Source organism: Chelonia mydas, chromosome 6 (assembly GCF_015237465.2).
Source record: "Chelonia mydas isolate rCheMyd1 chromosome 6, rCheMyd1.pri.v2, whole genome shotgun sequence".
Lineage (NCBI taxonomy): Eukaryota > Metazoa > Chordata > Testudines > Cheloniidae > Chelonia > Chelonia mydas.
In genome coordinates this window covers 25,880,562-25,892,503 of record NC_051246.2, presented here as the reverse complement: position 1 = coordinate 25,892,503, position 11,942 = coordinate 25,880,562, and the positions used below count along the sequence as shown (strand labels likewise).

Here is an 11,942-nt window from a genome sequence, read left to right as displayed (position 1 = left end):
GGACAGAGAACCACATTGAGTGGGTGTGGATAATAGAGACTGGAAATTTGGAAGGAGGATGAGGCAGAGAATATATGGGAAGAGAGAGGTATTCACAAACTTATTGGTGGGGATGGAGAAGAGAACTTGTATTTCTGGGAACCTTAGTGGGGCTTGTGGTACTGAGGGTCTGTCCCTCTGACTTTGCTGGCAACACTACTGCTCTGTTCCAAATGTAGCATGCGTACTAGCTTCAGTGGGAGTCAGGCATGTGAGAGGACTGAACTGGCTCCAAGAATACCAGTGATTCTGTTTGCTAGTTTAGGACTGTTGTATTGCCTTCATATGAAATGCTGATTTGGAAGCTGTGTGTAGAGCTATTCTATGCATCTGAATAGATAAGGATAATACAATTCCAGTAATTAGAATCTCATGGTTTTTGTGCTTCCATGACTTGTAAGAATCCCCAAATAAAGCAAATATAAAACATGAACATGATGATGGACTGGGAGAGAGGTAAGGATACTTCACAGACTGCAATGAGTCCAATGGTCAATGTGATCAAAAATCTCCTCAAGCAACAAAATAGGTATATAATGGCTCAAGTGCTTATTTGATTACAGTAATTTAACATACCCTCTTGGTGTGCTTTTGCCACTCCCATATTTTCCATGCTGCCCCTTCCCATACTCCCCCACACCCAGACAGACAAGTCTCCTTTGTTCATTCAACTTACAGTTTTCATGAGGCCCACAATACAGAGCAATGAGGGGAAAAGAAAAATTGTAATGAAGCTTACATAGATTACCATCAAGTAGTGAAGACAATAAACCAAAATAGTCATATAATCTTATCTTTTTATTTCTCACTTCCTTACCCCAGTGTCTGTCGCTCAACATCGAATGTCATGGGTCACATCTTTATGTGCCTTGCAGCTTGCATTGTCACTTTCACCTTGCACAGTGGATGTGAAATACAGCCAAATCAAAATAGTAGCATTTTGCACTGGCTTTATATGATAGTGCAGTAGTAGCTCCTCTATAGTTAAGGTTAAGCGGAACCTACCTTTAAACAGATGATTTTTTCTAAGTGCTCCAAAATCCCCAGACACTCAGATTATCTGGAAAATTGCTGTGCCACATTAGAGTGCAGTTAGTGGTCACTTGAACAAGGGGTTCTCAAGGCACAGAACCTCTAAAAATGTGACAGTATCATTTTCTGTTTCGTAGTGCACATTTTGTGCACATCTGGGGCTCAAACTATTGCACTGAAACACTCCAACCAATATTACCTGATAGGGTTTGATCTCTGCTCGTTTCTGGTACCCACTGCAACTTCAGTTTAAATAACACTTTAAAAGTTATTAGGAGTTCAAGTTAGCTCTACAACTTTGTTGAGCCTGGATGACATGCCACAGTGGTTTGTACATGCAGGCACTGTAGGACTGTGGCTCTGGAGAGGATGAGTGCATAAGGATACCTTATGTTGAAGTCACTGGCTAGCTCAGGATAACATGCTGTAGTCATTGAATCTGAGCAGTATCAAAATACTCAGTCTGGCAGATTTCTGAGAGTCTGCTGTGCATGTTACTGATCCCTGTCTGCATTCTGCTTTGGGTTAGGAGCTTCTTTTGGAAATTTCACCACAGGAGCAGAGTTTTTTCTTTAAAATACTTCCATTTGCTCTAACATCCACACACATAGGGAGACAGGAGATGAGGAAGAGTTTGGGGTACAAATTTTAGGACGTATGTCAAGGGTTTCCCAATATATAGCCCATGAAAAGTATCTGTTTTTGTCATTTTCACATTCTTATGACACTTTTGTAAAGAGGCAGGGAAAATAAGGCTATGAATCTCATAAAAAATATATCACTGGACTACCCCTGGGCTCAACTGTTGAACAGTACCCAGGACCAGTTTAGAAATATTTCAAAACTTATTGCATTACAAAAGCTTTAGTATTGGCTTACAGACTATTTGTATGTATGGGAGCTATTGATTCCTCAGGAACTCTCTTGTTTGTTACACATAGAGCTATATGCTCACATGGTGGCTTGGTTGAAGAAGCAGTACAGGTCTTTGACCCCAGGGATCATAAGTACAAATCCTTTCCTTGGGAGATTGGTGCGCTGCATTCAAACTGCCTTTTGGGTCTAGTGGTGTGTGTCCACTGAGGAAGTTCAGTATCTCACAAATGTATCCTCAGTGCCAATTACCTATCTGCCTAAGTCCCACCCTGGGACAGTCTGGTGGGCAGCACTGTGTGTGGAATACGAAACCTGGCGTGGTTGTGTAGGGTTAGGCTGATTGAAAGAGACCCAGCCCGGATGAATTGCTTCTCTGCTGAGAGAGGCTCACTGAATTCCTGCCATGCAGTACTATGCATGATGGACTGGATCTATGCTGGGCAATAGGAATTGGCATGCTTGGTGTATTCATAAGGCACAAAACACTGAGACTGGAAACTGGCATGCTCAGTGCATGGCACAAGCATACAGGCACTGAGACCTGTGTGAGGGGCAGGATTTGAGAACACATTGAAATGAATGGTGTGGTTTATAGCTCAGTGATTCTGGGCTTCTTCTCTTGCTTCTGAGAACATACCATTGAGATGAGAACAAGCCAATTCACATCTGATCCTCCTGTGCTGCAGAAGGTTGTACAGAGCCCCCTCCTCCTGCACTAGTCTCTGAAGTGGAGTATGGAGTCTGAGAATTCCCTTCCCCTCACTAGCTCACAGCCCCTCAACTCCACCTGCTCTTCTCCACAGGACCCACCAGCCCTACTGGGGGCATGAATGGGCCAGAAGAAGGTAAGAACTGGTAGCTGATTGATGAGTTCTTTCAGAAAGAAGTCCCTTTATTCTCCCCCAGAGGAGCCCTTCAGTCGTGCCCCCCTCACTACCACCATTTCCTCAAAACAAGGGAAATTCACTGCCCAAAAATTTTGTTAACATAGAGTTCAGATTGACTGGTAGTGTTTTGTACCCTTCCAGAACATCAAATGCACCTATAATTAAACCTCTGAAAACCAGGAAATAGAGTTACAGTTATGCAAACACCATACTATTCTATTCTGTGTGGGTTCTTATAATATGATCATCACTGTACTATCTGGAAGCCTTCTAGCAGTGCATTAAGCAACGTGACAAACATCTGTCATATATTGTTTGTTCTTGCATCCTCTTCCGAGGAGGAGAAGCGTGTGCAGTGGAATGTCTTGTTTTGGTAAGGTGTTTCATTTTTGTGGGATTTGTTGTTGTTTTTGGTTCTTTGTGTTTTTGTTTTGTTTTTTATAAATGCACATGTTGCTCTGTGTTTATGTTAGAGAAAGCAAGGCAAAGAAATGCACCTTGCACTTGCAGTGGAAGGGGGTGAGGCTTGTGATGATCCTTAGTTCCTGGGGAAGTTCATTCCACTGTCTTGGACCAGCCCCCAAGAAAGTTCTGTCCCCTGCACAGATGAGATTTACCCTTGCAGAGAGTTCCATTGTGCCAGAGAAGTGATGTCATCAATGACAGTCTTCATCCTGGAGCTCTAGGCAATCTTTAAGATATCCTGAGCCTAGGCCATGGAGTGCCTTGAAGATAAACACTTTGAACTTGATTCAATATTCCATGAGAAGCCAGTGTAGAGCACAGTAGCCAGTGTTGCTGAGGAGATGCACTGCAGCTTTCTGTGCTAGCTGGAATTTCTTGCCGCACAACCTCAATTCTGCCCCCATTGAGCAGTGCCAACAAGTCTGTGAGATCATACAGCTATATCCTTCCTGAGCACTTGGGCCCAGATCCACAAAGATATTTAGGTTCCTGACTTCCATTGATTTCAGTGGAAGTGAGGATCCTAAATAGCTTTGTGGATTGGGGCTTTGGAGGACAGTGTGAAAAATGCACAAGAGTAATGTGGTAGAAACTCTTAGGCCTTGTCTTGTCTTGGATAAAGATTACATTTAGGTTAGTCTTAGCAAATGTGAGCTATCTAGGGATGACCTACATTCAACCACTTCGTCTGCTCTATACATGCCACTAAAGAGTTGCTCATTCTTAACCCATAGTGAATTCTTAAAACAGCACCTTTGGTTAGCTAGAACTGAGCCTAGTGGTGTGTTGTGATGTGTGGTACCAGACTGCTACAATTCTCCAGGACAATAGAGTAGCACAGAGGTCAGAGTGCATAGTCATAGTGCAATTGCTAGTGCAGATGTGAAGTTCTGGTGGGCAAAGAGTATCTGCTAGTATTAGGAATTGGTGAAGTGTTCTCATATTCCCCATCTTCTTGACATACCTAGTAGAATGTCAGTCTCTGGAGGCAGTGGCAGCTTTGACAGCGGCATCCCTGAAACTCTACCGTTGTGTTCAAAACTTACATACTTTCTTAAATTTATAGGGGCCATTGTGATCATCTATTTGGACCTTCTGCATATCACAGCCCAGAGAAAAAGAATCAATGATTCCTTTACCTGTAGCTATCCTCAAATGGCAGTGTGAGCTCTGTCAACTTGTTGCATCTAATCTCTGGATCAATAGAGCTACACATACTATAGGGAGGGTCAGCAGAAGTGTATGAAGAGGAATGATGCTATAGTATTATTGGACACAACACAGCAAATGGCAGATTTTGTTAGGGATAGATGACCAGGTTTGGTTTTGTCCCTGTGCTATTTGCCAACTGCATGTGGGCTGAGTTAGATAATGTCTCCCACATGACACAACCTTAACACTGTATTTCCTGCTTTTTCAGAGATTTAAGTATAGGGTCTTTTGATGTGCGTGGAAGGGTACAAAGTTTGTGGTGAATAACAACACAAGTTACAAGTGAACAGAGAATCTGATGCCATGACTATATTTAGACTGCAAACAGCTTTAGACAGGGTACCTGCCTCATCTTATGAAGCACCTTGTAAAATTTGAGTGCCTTATAAATAAAACTGACTACTAGTGTGAAATAAATGCACTACTTCTGCACTGCAAAAACAACTCTTTGGAAGCCTATGGCTCGTTTAAAAATGTCATTCCTGCTATGGAAGCATCCTACAGGGTTCTGGGATGCTGACGCACCCAAGTGGGATGAGACGTGCCCATTACCTGAATTCTATTTTACAAGTATGATGTTAGTATTACAGTTCTGATACCAGGGTTGTTTGAAAATATCAATTTTCCTTCAGATCTTTTTTTGGAATGTCAGTCCCAAGAGTTTTAGATTATAGAAAACTGCATATTAATTTAAACACTTACCAAAGGAGAAAGACAGTACTCTAACGGCCTGACAAGGTGGCATTCATTCAACGTTGCAATGTACCTATCTCTCTTTCAAATGCTGAAGGGTATCTTAACTACAGTACACACCTGTAAAGAACCAGTATAGGTGGGTGAAATGGAAGATAATTTTTGAAAGTAGCTTATTCCTTAACTTTTCTGACACTGTTTCAGGGTGCAAGATGGCTCATGGAAGGTCCAGCTTTGACCAAACCACAAACATAACCCTCTCTGTTTTCCACTTTATTGTAGTTTTGTCAAATCCCTCAATTTTACCAAGTTTTATAAAAATGTTTTCCCTAAAGCTCCTGAAATTCCGTGATTATACCAGAATTCAGTGTTAATTTTTAAAACTTTTTAACCCTCACGGCTGCAGATAAGCTTAAAAACATGAACCTTAAAGGCTCAAACAGGAAAACAAAAAATCCCAACTCTTTAAAAATCCCTTGATTATTAAGCCATTCATGAATCTTTTGGGCCTCGGTTGTTTCTTGAACACTTTGGATTGGCAATACAGTATGTTGGTTTATGCTGTGAATAAGAACCCCCTAAGTGTCTGGGCAACTTCCCTTCATATATAAACTCAATTCACAGACTCAAAAAGGAATTTATTCCCTTACTAGCTAAGGAACAGCAAACCATCTCCCTCATGAGTAACCAGCTGGGTTTTTAGGGTTGGGGCAGGGAGAGGGGAGGAAGGGCATCTGAAACTATCTATTCAGGGAAGCAATACCAGTTAGAACGCTAATTTATCCCACAAAACCCATGCTGCTCTGAGGAGAGCGTTGTGGCTCACCTTCAGGGACCACTGATTGGTACATCTTGCCACACTTATAAAAGCAACATTTGCCTTTGTATCTTAGGCCTAAATGTTGTGTGTTGCTCCTAGGTGCTGGAACTAGTGGTTCTGGGGGTGCAGCAGCACCCCCTGGCTTGAAGTAGTTTCCATCATATTCACTCTTACTCAGGGCTTACATTCTCATAGAGCAGTGGTTCCCAAACTTTAACAACCTGCGAACCCCTTTCACTAAAATGTCAAGTCTCGTGAACCCACTCCTAAAAATGAATATTTCCAGGGATTTTCTCCCTTTCCTCAACATAAATTATAAAGCAGTGAACTTGGGAATATAACATTTGTTTTTATGACTTGCTTATTACACACTATTTATTAATTATTATTTATCATTACAGTATTTTTATTACTTTATGAAAATGGCAATACTTTTCCAAAATCTCACTTTTGTAGCATGTATCACTTATGATTAAGCCTGTTATAAGACAAGTCTCCTATCAGAGGTGCCAGGAGAAAAAAAGCCCCTGTGCACCCCGGGGTCTGGCAGGGCACTGCTGGAAAAGTGTGTGTGTGGGGCCCACGGGGGCCACCAGAAAAAAGCAGAGGGATCCACAGGGGGGCGTGCCAAGGTGGGGGCGGCACATGACCCTCGTCTCCCCCCTGTACTGGTGCTTCTGACTCCTATGTTTCATCAACGAGTATCAGATGTGAAACAGCATGAAGGTATTTAAGAAGCCAACTCAGAGTTCCTCCTACACAAGCATTCAGGTCTTGAGCAGTCCAGGCAAACAATGCACATTACAACAAAGCTTAAACTTGTTCTTCATAATAATTTAAAAACAACACGAGCAGCCGATTTAATTTTAAAAACAGCAAAAAAAAATCCACCTCCCTTTCTATTTCATATAAGGAGTCTTGAAGTTTAAATCTCCTCAGTATGATAGATATGCTTGCTTTGAGCTGCTTAGCTCTTGGAAGTCCCCAAGGCTCAGGGCTGCTGGCTCGGTGCTGCCCAGAGTCCCTATGGACAGCTCTGTCCACCATTAGGGAATTTTTTTCCCTGAGAACCCCCTGTAACATTTGGTGAACCGCAGTTTGGGAACCACTATCATAGAGTATTTCCGGGAGTCTCAGGGCTCTTTGAAAATATTTATCACAGCTCTGCTCCGGACAGCGGCTGAATTTAAGCCCTGCTCTTACTAAAAGGAAATGCAGACTATAACATTAGGTGATGTTCTGGAGGGTACTGTGCACCTAGGGTTGCTAGGTACCTGGTTTTCAACCAGAACGCCCAGTTGAAAAAGGACCCTGGTGGCTCTGGTCAGCTGTTAAAAATCTGGTCGGAGGCACAGCAGTGCTAAGGCAGGCTGGCTGCCTGCCTGCCCTCTCTGCGTGGCTCCTGGAAGCGGCTGGCATATCCCTGTGGTCCCTAGGTGCAGGGGTGGCCACGGAGGCTCCATGCACTGCCCCTGCCCCAAATATCGGTTCTGCAGCTCCCATTGGACAGGAACTGTGGCCAATGGGATCTGTGGGGGTGGTGCCTATGGGCGTGGGCAGCGCACAGAGACCCTGGCCCCTCAGCCTAGGAGCTAGTCATAGTGGCTACCTCCAGGAGCGGCCTAAGGTAAGTGCCACCTGGCCGGAGCCCGCACCCCAAACCCCTGCCCCAGCCCCTGCACCCAAACTCCCTCCTGGAGCCCACACCCCCTTCTACACCCCAACCCCCTGTCCTGAGCCCCCTCCTGTACCTAAACTCCCTCCTGGAGCCCACACCCTGTACCCCAACCCCTCTCCCACACTCCAAACTCCTCAGCCCCATCCCAGAGCCCCCACCCACACCCTGAACCCCTCATTTCTGGCCCCACCCCGGAGCCCCCAGCCCCACCCCAACCCCCTGCCCCAGGGTTGGGGGAGAGCCAGTGACTGAGGGAGGGAGCAATGGAGTGAGCGGGGGCAGGGCCTCAGGGAAGGGGCAGGGCAAGGGTATTGATGTGTGCCATTAGGAAGTTGGCAACCCTATTTGCACCTGTGACCGGCCCAATAAGGCCTACTTCCATTTTTGAAGGGCGGAAAAGCTGATGAAATCAAACTAAGTTTCCCTAGCGAACGCTGCTGCCCTGCCCGTTAATCTGCGCGAGCCGCCGGGGAGAAGCGGGACGGCTGCGGGCCCCGCACCCCTGGCCCGCAGGAGGCTGACGGCTCCGGGGGAAGTCCCGCTGTGGGTGCAGAACGAGGCCGTGCCGGGCGGGCTGCAAGGGCCGCTGCAGGGCAGGAGCTGAACCTAGACACGCCCGGCGGTGGCGGCAGGGCTCCCGCGCTTGTGGGAAAGGAAACAGCGTGTCGGGAGGAGGGGCCCTTTTAATTGAACAGCTCAGAACGCTCTCTCTTCCCCTCCCCACCTCCCCCTTGCTCCCCCCCCGGCTCTTTATCGATTTGTTGCGGCGGTGGCCGGAGCACTGCCGGCTCCGGCGCAGGGAGCGTGGGCGGCCGCTTTAAGAGGGCGAGCGCGGGGGTGGGCCCCTCCTCCCTGCTCGCTTCCACTTCCGAGTCCGGGCCGCGGAGGGAAGCAGGCGGCGGCGGCGGCAGCAGCCGGGGTAACAGCCGGGTGGGCGGCAGGGGTGGAGACTCGGCCGCGTCACGGCGGCGATTGCGCCAGCCTGGCTGCCGGGGCAGGGAGAGCGAGCGCCAGGCAGGCAGGCAGGCGGGCGGGCCCCAGCTCCGGCCCTGGAGGTGGCTCCCCGGCCCCGGCGCGCGCGGCGTCGGGCTCTTCCCCTGCGTTTGGGTCAGCCCCTCGGCCCGTAGCGGTCGCTGAGGGAGGTGGGGCTCCCTCTCCCTCAGTTCCCCCTGCCCTCCCCCCCCGGTTAATAACTTCTCTGGAGGCCTCCTCTGCTGCCCAAGCATGCTGGAGAAATGTGGGGACAGGGTGGCTGGTGTTTCTCCTTCTCCTCTGTACCCAGTGGCGGGTGGCCTCTTCCCCCAGTGGACCTGTGGGGATAGCCCTCGGCTGCCCTGGGGCTGTCTCTCCACCAAGAGGTGGTGGTGGGAATTATTTGGAGAGGGTGGCTGTGGGTGTCCCCCTGCTGCGTTGGTGTTCGGGACTTTAAGGCCAGAAGGGGCCATCATGACCGGTTGCAAGCCCCAGAGCCTCACCCCCTCACTCTTGTTGTAGGCATATCACCCCTGCCTGAGTAACTGAAAATCCTGGCGTTTTGCTTTAAAGACTTCAAGTGACAGAGAATTCGGCAGTCACTCTCGCTTAAACCAGCAAGTGACCCCTTCGCCCCCCAAAAGTCTCCAGAGGAAGGAGGAAAAATCTACTCATTTGATTTGGGGAAAAATTTCTTACGGCCCTTAAATATGGTAGTCAGTTGGACCCTGAGGGTGTTGGTCAGGCCTACCAGCCAGACACCTAGAAAAGAGTTCTCTGTAATTCAGTGCCCTTTCGGTTTAGTGTCCCATCTGCGGGTTCCTGGGTCTACTCTACCTAAGCTGCTCTATTCACCATGAGCAGTGTCTCTTTCCGACTGTTTCACCCCTCCCAAGAAGGCTTAATCTCCACTTTCATCCTTTAGGTAGCAAGTAGCCACTCTGGTGGGGTTTGTAAATATTTTCATATTTGATGACAAGTACATAATGGGGTTACTACTTATTCAGCTGACAAATAAGCTGCAAACAATATGCAAGTTCTTAGGGCAACATTTCCTTATTTGGGAGTTGTTAGAAAAGGGGTGCCATTTTTGGGGGATAACTGGAGGCACTAGCAACTAGAAGTAGGCCGGGATGAAAGTAAAATGCAGGTCTTACCGGTACAGGGCTGCTCTGGCCCCCTGAAAGGGTGTGGCCTCGGGTGGAAGGGTCAGGACTGGGGGTCAGGGTCCCCCAGCCAGTCCATCTGCACTCCCCGGCCCATGCCGTGTGGGGCTCCAGCGGCTATTTAAAAGGCTGGGGCTCTGGCTGGCGCTGCTGCAGTAGTGGCAGCGGTGGCTGGAGCCCCGGGCCCTTTTTAATCACAGCCCTGGGGCAGCTACTACTACTTCTCCCCCAGCCCCGGCCCACCCCCACTGTCGGCTGCCGGGGCACGAAAGGGGCAATGACATTTGAGCGCTGCCGCAGCAGTGCTTTGATCAGAGTTCTTAAAGCGCTGCTGCTACAGCGCTTTAAAGTCAGCGGTACGGGCCGTACTGGCAGCTACCCTTTATTGGCATGCCGTACCAGCCCTTACTTTCCTCTCTGAAGTAGTTCCAATATGGAATTTAAACAAACCTTTCATCTGAATTTAAATTTATAAACACTTCTAGTCATTGTGTTAATACTCTTAAATTGGTTTACAAAACACAAGTTTAAAAAAACATTTATAACACTTAAATGGAAACTTGGCTTTAAAAAAAACTTTTGTGTAATGTTGGCTACTTATTTGTTTAAAAAGTATAACTCTATTATCCATTTGTTTTCAAATATCTTGCCTATATTGGAGCAATTCCCTGAAGTAAAGCGAAATGCTGAAAGTAAACACAGAGCATTAATTGTACCATATAAGTAAACTAGATTTTTAAGAGAGTTTCAGTGTTTACTCTAAACTGTTACTGCTTCTTGCTGTCCTTTTCCACATGAATTATATTGACAATACACCTTCAGGACATCTCCGTTATTTCCTCAATAGGGTCTCAAAGATGAATGCAAGTTCCAAATTCAAACAAACAAATTCTGAGAAGATAAACCTATTAAATCTTACTGAGTGTTGGCATCATGGGAAAGGAAGTTAATCGTATTGACCACCTTGTCATGACAGAACTAACATCTTAAAGGCCCCATTTATTTACGGAGTTGCACTTCTTCAAAATAAGTGTAATAAGACAAATTAGTTAAAACAGTGCAAAACCATATGTGGACGCTCTTAATTCAACTTAAACCTGGTTTATACTGATTTACTGAAACTCAAATTAGCATCTAGTTTTGCATCAGTTTAACCAGTGATGAGCTGCCAGAAGCTGAAGAACTGGTTCCTTCAGTCGCTCCGGGACTTTGGCGGCACGTCCTTCAGTCGCTCCGGGTCTTCGGCGGCACTGAAAGATCTGCCGCCGAAGTGCTGCCGAAGGCCCGGAGCGAGTGAAGGGCCCACCGCCGAAGGCCTGGACTGCTGCCGGGTGAGTAAAAATTCTCAAGGAGCTTCCCCAGCTTTGGCGGGATGGAAAGGACAGTCCTGCGGGCCACATGTGGCACAGTTTGCCCACCCATTTAACAACTGGTTCTAAACCGGCTTCAAAATTTAATAACCGGTTCATGTGAACCAGCTCCAGCTCACCACTGAGTTTAACTGAAGGTGTTTTGAACCTATTTAGTTAAGCCAGAGCAACTTTGAATATAGGGAAAGGCCTAAGGGGTGTTAGATCTCATTTGGATACTACAGTGGCATGCAATATAGGAAAACCTCACTGCTGAGTTCATTGAAGAACTTTTGGGTTTTAATCGTCTTTGTGCCCTTCTCAAGCTGGAATCTTAGAGAAGTTTGCTGCAGACAAATTTGAAAGAGGCTTTCCAGGCAGGTAGAACAACTTAAATCAGCGGTTCTCAAACTTTAGCAACCCGAGGACCCCCATTTAAATTTAAATTTTTTTGCAGACCCCTAAGCCCCCCCGCCCTGCTTAGCCCCAGGCTCTGCCACCACTCTACCCCTTCCCCCAAAGTCCCGCCCTCTACCTTTTCGCACCCCTGTTCCACCTCTTCCCCACTGCCCCCTCCGCCAAGCGCGCCCTGTCTCCCGTTCCTCCCCCTCCCTCCCAGTGCCTCCTGCATGCCACTGAACAGCTGTTCCTTGGCGTGCAGGAGGCGATGGGAGGGAGGGGGAAGAGTTGAGTTGATCAGTGGGGCCTGCAGACCCCCTGGAGTGAAGGGCCCGCCTTGCGGACCCCAGTTAG

The 11,942-nt window shown here is 47.3% G+C and overlaps 1 protein-coding gene across 7 annotated transcripts in view; it reads left to right on the top strand.

Moving 5' to 3' along the window:
* The first annotated feature begins 7,596 nt into the window (after positions 1 to 7,596).
* The window catches only part of CHID1 (chitinase domain containing 1), a 302,198-nt gene continuing 297,852 nt past the window's right edge, over positions 7,597 to 11,942 (top strand). Inside the window, exon 1 of one of the 7 annotated variants that reach the window (XM_037899597.2) lies at positions 7,597 to 7,651. The gene's annotated coding sequence lies outside the window, so the exon portion shown is untranslated. Of the gene's footprint in view, positions 7,652 to 7,997; positions 8,622 to 11,942 lie in introns of those variants that run through there. The other 6 variants (XM_043547928.1, XM_037899596.2, XM_043547927.1 and 3 more) reach the window with 6 other exon arrangements.